Source organism: Halichoerus grypus, chromosome 14 (genome assembly GCF_964656455.1).
Source record: "Halichoerus grypus chromosome 14, mHalGry1.hap1.1, whole genome shotgun sequence".
Lineage (NCBI taxonomy): Eukaryota > Metazoa > Chordata > Mammalia > Carnivora > Phocidae > Halichoerus > Halichoerus grypus.
In genome coordinates this window covers 520,873-529,797 of record NC_135725.1, presented here as the reverse complement: position 1 = coordinate 529,797, position 8,925 = coordinate 520,873, and the positions used below count along the sequence as shown (strand labels likewise).

Sequence of the window (8,925 nt, the reverse complement as noted above, 5' to 3'; positions counted from 1 at the left end):
GTTCTTCCTAGTGACGGCCCCCACTATGGCACTTCTGGCACCCTGGGCTGGATTGTTCTGGGGTTGGGGTGGGGGACGAGCTGTTCTTTCCTTTGCAGAAGGTCTCTGCCCTCAAAACGACAGGAGCACCTGCACCCCCCCCCCACAGTGCAACACCCAACGATGTCTGCAGACACTGCCAATGTGGGGGGTACCAGTGGGGAGGGTGGAGTCTCATGGTAGCTAGCTGAGAAAAATGCTTTACAGGAAATTTACTTAATTTCTAAAATCTGACCCAAGTTTGGAAACTTGGAGCAAAACAGTTACTTTTGTTTTGTGAAACTACAGGGACAAGATCAAAGTGTGATTAATATAATAGAAGGTGGATTGCCTGAGTGGCTCAGTTGGTTGAGCGTCCCAACTCCTGATCTCAGCTCAGGTTTAGATCTCAGGGTTGTGAATTCAAGCCCTGCATTGGGCCCCATGCTGGGTGTGGAGCCTAATTTAAAAAACAAAACAAATGAAGAATAAAAGTTAACCACCAGTAGTGATGACAGAATGAGCCCAGGGATGCAGAGCTTTGAGTTAGAAGGACAAAACCAGAAATCCAGTTTCATTTATAGTCCTGGGAAGTCACAATCTCTTTGAGTATGTCTCCTCATCTACAAAGGGTAGTGATGACAATACTCATCAGCCATGAGGATTGAATGACAAAATGTATGTGAGTTTTCACAGAATGAGAACAAATAATACTAAAATTTGTATGGTACCACAGAAGACTCTGAAGAGCCAAAGCAATCTTGAGAAAGAACAAAGCTGGAGGTACCACAATCCTAGATTTCAAGGTACCCCACAAAGCTATACTAATCAAACAGTATGGTACTGGCACAAAAATAGACTCATAGATCCATGGAACAAAATACGAGCCCAGAAATAAAGCCATTCTTGTATGATCAATTACCATACAACAAAGGAGACACGAATATGCAATGGGGAAAATACAGTCTCTTCAATAAACGGTGCTGGGAAAACAGGACAGCTACATGCAAAAGAATGAAACTGGGCCACTTTCTTACAGCACACACAAAAATAAAGTAAAAATGGATTAAAAACCTAAATGTGAGACCGGAAACCATAAAATTCCTGAAAGAAAATATAGGCAGTAATATCTTGAATATCGGCCATAGCAACATATTTATAGATTTGTCTCCTGAGGCAAGGGATACAAAAGCAAAAATAAACAAACTATTGGGCCTACATCAAAATAAAAAAACTCTGCACACCGAAGGAAGCCATCAAAAAAAAAAAAAAAGAAAAAGGCAATCTACTGAATGGGAGGAGATATTTGCAAATGACATATCTGAAAAAGGGTTAGTATCCAAAATATATAAAGAACTAATACAACTCAACACCCAAAAAGCAAACCATCCTATTAAAAAATGGGCAGAGGACCTGAAGAGATATTTTTACATAAAGATGCCAACAGACACATGAAAATACGTTCAACATCACTCACCAGGGAAAAGCAAATCTAAATCATAATGAGATATCATCTCACACCTGTCTGAATGGCTAAAATCATGAAGATAAGAAATAGTAAGTGTTGATGAGGATGTGGAGAAAAAGAAACCTTATTCTACTATTGGTGGGGATGTAAATTCATGTGGCCAATGTGGAAACAGTATGGAGGCGCCTCAAATTAAAAGCCGAAGTACCATATGATCCAATAATTCCTCTACTGGGTATTTACCCAAAGAAAATGAAAACACTAATTTGTGAAGATACATGCACCCCTGTGTTTACTGCAGCATTATTTACAATAGCCACGATATGGAAGCCACCCACATGTCCAATAGATGAGAGGATAAAGAAGATGTGGTGTATATATACAATGGAGTATTATCCATAAAAAAGAATGAAATTGTACAATTAGTGACCACATGAACAGACCTTGAGGGTATTACGCTAAGTAAAATAAGTCAGAGAAAGACAAATACCATATGATTTCACTCATATGTGGAATTTATGAAACACATGAACAGATAGATTTAAATACAAAGAATGAACTGGTGGTTGCCTGAGGGGAGGTGGATGGATCAATTGGTAATAGGTAAAAGGGATTAAGAGGTACAGAGTTCCAATTATAATATAAGTCAGTCATGGGGATGAAAAGTACAGCATAGGGAATATAGTCAATGATATTGCAATAAAGTGTGCAGACAGATGGTGACCACACTTACTGAGGTGAGCACTGAGTAATGTACAGACCTGTCAAATCACTACGTTGTACATCTGAAACTAAAAGAACACTGTGTGTCAACTATACTTCAATTAAAAAAACAAAGTATGTGAAACTGCTTTGTAAACCGTAAAGGTTCATAAAATATGAGTAACTATTATACTGGAAAATTACTGACTAATGAGACAAAATAAAGATTATGAAGCCATTAACATGAAGAGAGCATATTACAATGATAATCACTTTAAAATTAAAATATTCTAAAGTTCCAGTAGTTTCAGTAATTCATTTTGCTGTATCATAAAAATAAAATTGTGATATCCTCCACTTATAAGAACATTAAGTAAAAGTCAAATGTTCACTAAAATTTTAAGAATCCAGGTCTTAAAATTAATAGTTCAATTCATAAGGTTAACAAAGAGATCAGTCTATTATCTCAGTAGTAGAGCTTAAAGTAGCTAAGTTTATCTCTTTCTAAAAAGACAAAACAAAGTTTTTTTGTTTTTTTTTTTTAAAGATTTTATTTATTTATTTGACAGAGACACAGCGAGAGAGGGAACACAAGCAGGGGGAGTGGCAGAGGGAGAAGCAGGCTCCCTGTGGAGCAGGGAGCCCGACGCGGGGCTCGATCCCAGGACCCTGGGATCACGACCCAAGCCGAAGGCAGACGCTTAACGACTGAGCCACCCAGGCGCCCCAAAACAAAGTATTTTTTTTTGTTGTTGTTAAGATTTTATTTATTTGCGAGAGAGAGAATGAGAGACAGAGAGCATGAGAGGGAGGAGGGTCAGAGGGAGAAGCAGACTCCCTGCCGAGCAGGGAGCCCGATGTGGGACTCGATCCCGGGACTCCAGGATCATGACCTGAGCCGAAGGCAGTCGCTTAACCAACTGAGCCACCCAGGCGCCCTAAAACAAAGTATTTTTAAATGCTGGAAATGATTCCTGAAATCACTGCAGTTAATTTCCTGTTGTTAATGTTGTTTTTCATCCCACAGCTGTTAACCATTTTTGGTTATAAGTTTACAAAACACAAATCACTAATAAAAATCATAAACAACCAAACCGAATTGAAAGCTTTCTGCCACAAACCCATTCTATGGTAAATATAAAATATTACTCACTTGAAATCCATTAAAGTTTGGAAATAAATCACTACACCTTACTGGGCTTATTAAGGACTTCAAGACAGAAAAAAAATCTCAAAGACCATCCATCCATACTTTCTCCCAAATACTACAATAAAAATGATCACTGAATTCATGGAAAAAACATAATACTTTTTGAAAATCACTTGAAGTCACTAAAACTAAAGTTGATTTTTTATTTTTTAAAGATTTATTTATTTGAGAGAGAGAGAGTTCGAGTGGAAGAGGCAGAGAGAATCTCAAGCAGACTCTGTGCCAAGTGCAGGGCCCAGTGCGGGTCTCGATCTCATGACCCTGCGATCTGGACCTGAGCTGAAACCAAGAGTCAGATGCTTAACCGACTGTGCCACCCAGGGGCCCCTAAATTTTTTTTTTTTAATCAATTGTGTTCCTCTTTAAACTACTGCATTATTTTTCTTTCCTTCATAACTCCATCTTTTTTTGAAAGACCTGCCTTCCTTCTGTCCTCATCTCACATAGTACTTAACCTATTGCACCTGACTTACCAATTCTCTGTTTTCCCCAAAACATACTGTGTGAATAGGCCTGAATAATACTTTCACCTGCACTCACTAACGTAATCCTCATAGTACTGTACTATGAGGCAAGTACCTGCACCTGTTTTTCAGGTGTTGAAACTGGAAAACAAGTTTAAATAACCGTACCAGATCTAGGACTCGGTCCTCACCCTTACTCATGATGACACACTTGCTTGGTCAGTGCTCATCCCTACAAAACTCTGTATGGTGCTTACTTCCAGAGATTCTTTGCTACTTGGCTTCCAGAGACACCATCTTTCAGGCTGCTCTTTAGTGACTAGTGTCCCCCAATATTCTTCTTTTGGCCTCTTTTCTCTGTCCCCATGGCAGTCTTGTCCATTTCTACACATTCAGCCATAACCTTTAAGGGAAGGCCTGTGAAGCCCACTTCTCAATGAGGGCCTCACTCGGGAGTAACTAACTCTTAAAAGCAGACCCAAACATCTAGAGCTTTAACACTCACTCAAAATCAATCCTAAACAATTTCTTCAGACCGTCACCGTCCCTGTGGCCTTTTCTTTCCCAGTTGTTCAGGTGTATTCTGCCCTCTCACAACTCTGCAGCAAGTCCTGCCGCCCTGCCACACCCTCCCTGTCATTCTCACTATGTCACAACTGCTTTATTTCCTAGTTGGAATATCAAAATGAGTTCCTGGCCTCATTTTGCCAATCCAACTCTAATATGATCAACCAAACAGACCCATATGCTAGCTGGATTAATTACAGTCAGTCCACGCATGGAAAGCCTGAATTACAGAAACTTTTTTTTTTTTTTTGACAGAGAGAGACAAGGGAGAGAGGGAACACAAGCAGGGGGAGTGGGAGAGGGAGAAGCAGGCTTCCCGCCGAGCAGGGAGCCCGATGTGGGGCTCGATCCCAGGACCCTGGGATCATGACCTGAGCTGAAGGCAGACGCTTAACGACTGAGCCATCCAGGCGCCCCAAGAATTTATTTTTAATAAAAAAATTTAAAAATTAAGAAGTTAGGAGAGAATCGAGGACCTTTCATTTTCAGGTTGAGAAAATCAGATTTTATTCACCAATGGAGAGTGAGTATTTTTAAATAAGATATGAACATTCTTTTCTTTTTTGAACAATGTTTTCTTTTTTTTTTTAAGATTTTATTTATTTGACAGAGACACAGCGAGAGAGGGAACACAAGCAGGGGGAGTGGGAGAGGGAGAAGCAGGCTTCCCGCCGAGCAGGGAGCCCGATGCGGAACTCGATCCCAGGACCCTGGGATCATGACCTGAGCCGAAGGCAGACACCTAACTGACTGAGCCACCCAGTCTTTTCTTTTATTAGAAACTTTTTAACCTATGTTTCAAGACCGCCCATGATCTCCATTTGAAAATAATGATTTAAAAAATTTTAATTCCCGCATAACATACAATGTTCTATTAGTTTCAGGTGTCTAATATAGTGATTCAACAATTCTATATATTGTCAGTGCTCATCACAATAAGTGTACTTTTAACCCCTGTCACCTACTCAAATAATGATTTTTGAGCCTTTTATTTCATGCTTATGCCTTTTTATGCCCCATCCCCAGGATAACTGTTGTTTCTCACATACACTCCGTACTTTCTGGCTTCTCTGTACTTGTGATGCCATCCTTTGCATCCACCAAAATCAAACGCGACCTCAAACGTCAGTGTCAAAAGTCACTCGCTCAGCAACGCTTCCTGGATTCTACCAGAGCAGATGTGGCTTCTCCACCCCACCCAAATCTTCCCAGTACTTTGTGCCTCTCTTTTGCACTAATCACAGTCTAACTTAGCTCAGCTGGTTATTCCTTGGTCTCTTCCCACATTGTCCAGAGGGCTTTAGCCATCCTGGGTGCAAGCGTTGCTTCCTTGTCTGTGTCCAACCCTCACCAAAGGCTAGCACACTGCCTTGGCTCAATACATGTTTCTGAATTAAATCACTGAAGGGAAAGGAAGAACTTTTATCCTTACCATAGGACATGATGATGCATTTTTATCCTGCACGTCTTCTTTCTTCCTGGTGGTTGACCCATCCCTCCAGCTCTGCTGCAGATGGCGTGCTCTACGATAGTCAGAGGGCAGTTCCCCTAGGGCACTCAGTGTTATGGTGGGGATTTAGGACAGTTCCTATCACAGGATCTGGGCAGCTTCGAAACGACCCTCCTTCCCAATCAGCTCTGATGAGCGCTGAAGCAAGGTGTGCATTCCCAGCAGTGAACATGGAAATAAAGAGAACGGTTTTAAAATGAACCCTTCCATAGACAGAGGAAGAGCTTAAAGAGGGGCCAAAAAGGCAGAAAAGAGGGACAAATCGGGGCAAGGGGCAAAAGCAATGTGCCATTCCCAGTTTTCCATGCAGGGCCCAATCAGTCATGTGAAGTCCTGATATTAAGACTTGCATTTTGATTCCTTTTGTTACGGAAAATACCACAGAAGCAAAAGCAGACAAAACAATATAATGAATTTCCATGTACTTCTCAGTTTCAAAACTTATCAACTCATAGCCAATCCTATTCATTTATATTCCCATGTTATTTTAATAACAGCTTTATTGAGAAATTTAAAGAACACAGTTCATTGGTTTTTATTTATTTATTTTTTTTTAAGATTTATTTATTTATTTAGAGAGAGAGACCAAGTGAGTGCATGTGAGCCAGGGGAGGGGCAGAGGGAGAGAGAGAATCTCAAGCAGACCCCCTGCTGAGCGTGGAGCCCCACGCTGGGCTCGATCCCACAACCATGAGATCAGGACCTGAGTCCTGATCAAGAGTCGGACGCTTAACTGACTGAGCCACCCAGGTGCCCCAGTTCAGTGGTTTTTAGTGTATTCAGGGTGAGCATCATCACCATAATCAATTTCAGAATATTTCATCACTCCAAAAAGAAACCCTTTACCCGCTGAAGGTAACGCCCCACCTTAGGTAACTGCAAATCCACGTTCTGTCTCTATGAGTTTTCCTATTCTGGATGCTTGATATAAATGGAATCATTCAATATGCAGTGTTTTGTGTCTGGTTTCTTCCATTCAGCATGTTTCCAAGGTCCATCCATGCTGCAGCTGTGTCCAGACTACATTCCTGTATCACTGAGTAACATTCCACTCTCTGGACGGCCACATTCACTGATCCACTCATCAGGTGGTGGACATACACACGGTTTCCATTCCTTGGCTCTTATGAATAATACTGCTATAAATACTTGCGTATTACAAGGTTTCTGTAGACATCGGTCTTCACTTTTCTTGGGTACATACTTAGAAGTGTAATTGGCAGGTCAAATGGCAACTTTGTGATGAACTTTTTGGGCACTGTAGACTACTTTCCATAGTGGCTGCACCATTTTACATTCTCATCAGCACACAGGTTGCAATTTCTTCACACCCTCACCAGTAACAGTTACTGTCCTTCCCTTGATTTTTGTCGTAGTCCATCCTCTCGACTGCAGCCACGCTAGAGACTGATGTGGTAATTCACTGTGGTTTTGATTTGCATTTTCCTGATGACTGGTGATGTCAAGCACTCTTATGGTGTTTAGTGACCATTTGTTATCTTCTTTGGAGAAATGTCTGTTCAGATCCTTGCCCCATTTTTAAATCGGTTGTTGCTATTATTCTTCTTATTATTACTGAGTTGCCTGGTTCTCCATCTATTCCAGAAACAAGTCCTTTATCAGATACAGAACCTGCAAAATTTTTCTCCCATTTTGTAGGTTGTCGTTCCACCTTCTTGATAGTATCTTTTGGCACAGGAAAAAAAAATTTTTAATTTTGGTTTTGATTAAATTTCTTTTGTTTCTTGTGCTTTTGGTGTCACAGCTGAGAAACTGTTGTCTAATCCAAGGTCATGAAAACTGACATCTATGTTTTCTCCTAATATTCAGGAGTCTGTGCTCTTACACTTAGGTCTGTGTTCCATTCTGAGTTATTTTTGCACGTGGCATGATGCGGACCAGGATGCAAACCGTGCTCGTTACCCCAGAGGCTCTTCCACACCCTTCCCAGCCCACACTCCCACTCCCCCAGCGGCTCTTCCACACCCTTCCCAGCCCACACTCCCACTCCCCCAGCGGCTCTTCCACACCCTTCCCAGCCCACACTCCCACCTCCCCCAGCGCCTCTTCCACACCCTTCCCAGCCCACACTCCCACTCCCCCAGCGGCTCTTCCACACCCTTCCCAGCCCACACTCCCACTCCCCCAGCGGCTCTTCCACACCCTTCCCAGCCCACACTCCCACCTCCCCCAGAGGCTCTTCCACACCCTTCCCAGCCCACACTCCCACTCCCCCAGCGGCTCTTCCACACCCTTCCCAGCCCACACTCCCACCTCCCCCAGAGGCTCTTCCACACCCTTCCCAGCCCACACCCCCACCTCCCCCAGCGGCTCTTCCACACCCTTCCCAGCCCACACCCCCACCTCCCCCAGAGGCTCTTCCACACCCTTCCCAGCCCACACCCCCACCTCCCCCAGAGGCTCTTCCACACTCTTCCCAGCCCACACCCCCACCTCCCCCAGCGAACATCAACTCGCTCCTCCCGTCAGAACTCTGCCACCAGCAGCACAGCCCTCTCCTTAATTTTTTTTTTTTATAAATTTTCTTAGTAATTGTTAACCCTAATAACTGATTTACATAAGTTACAGCAGTTCTGCTTCCTGGGTCCATAAATACCCCTCTCACCCATATGTCTAATCATTTCAATACTTTGAAGAAACCAAAATATTCCTCTCACCTAAAGGTACTTGCAGCAATATTATATAATTCCACAGAAAACACGGAGGATGTCGGACTACTAAGTCTCAAAGGTGACTCCAAGAATTCTCAGATGGGATTAAAGGAAGGGGTTGGCTATGAAGTGCTAACCCCCAAATAACAGAAAGACGAAGATAAGGTGGCATATAGAACAAAGGGAACGACAGAACCTTGGATCAAGAAGCAGCCTCATTTAAATTTCTAGGATGAGTGAATTGCTTCCCCAGAGGGAATAGGTGACTTCACACCTGTGACTCAGGACAAGCCTCTGGGTTTGGTTAGCAGCTG

The 8,925-nt window shown here is 42.5% G+C and overlaps 1 protein-coding gene across 7 annotated transcripts in view; it reads right to left on the bottom strand.

Moving 5' to 3' along the window:
• Positions 1–8,925, bottom strand: part of CENPP (centromere protein P) — a 249,275-nt gene that overhangs the window by 124,028 nt on the left and 116,322 nt on the right. The window lies entirely within an intron of this gene.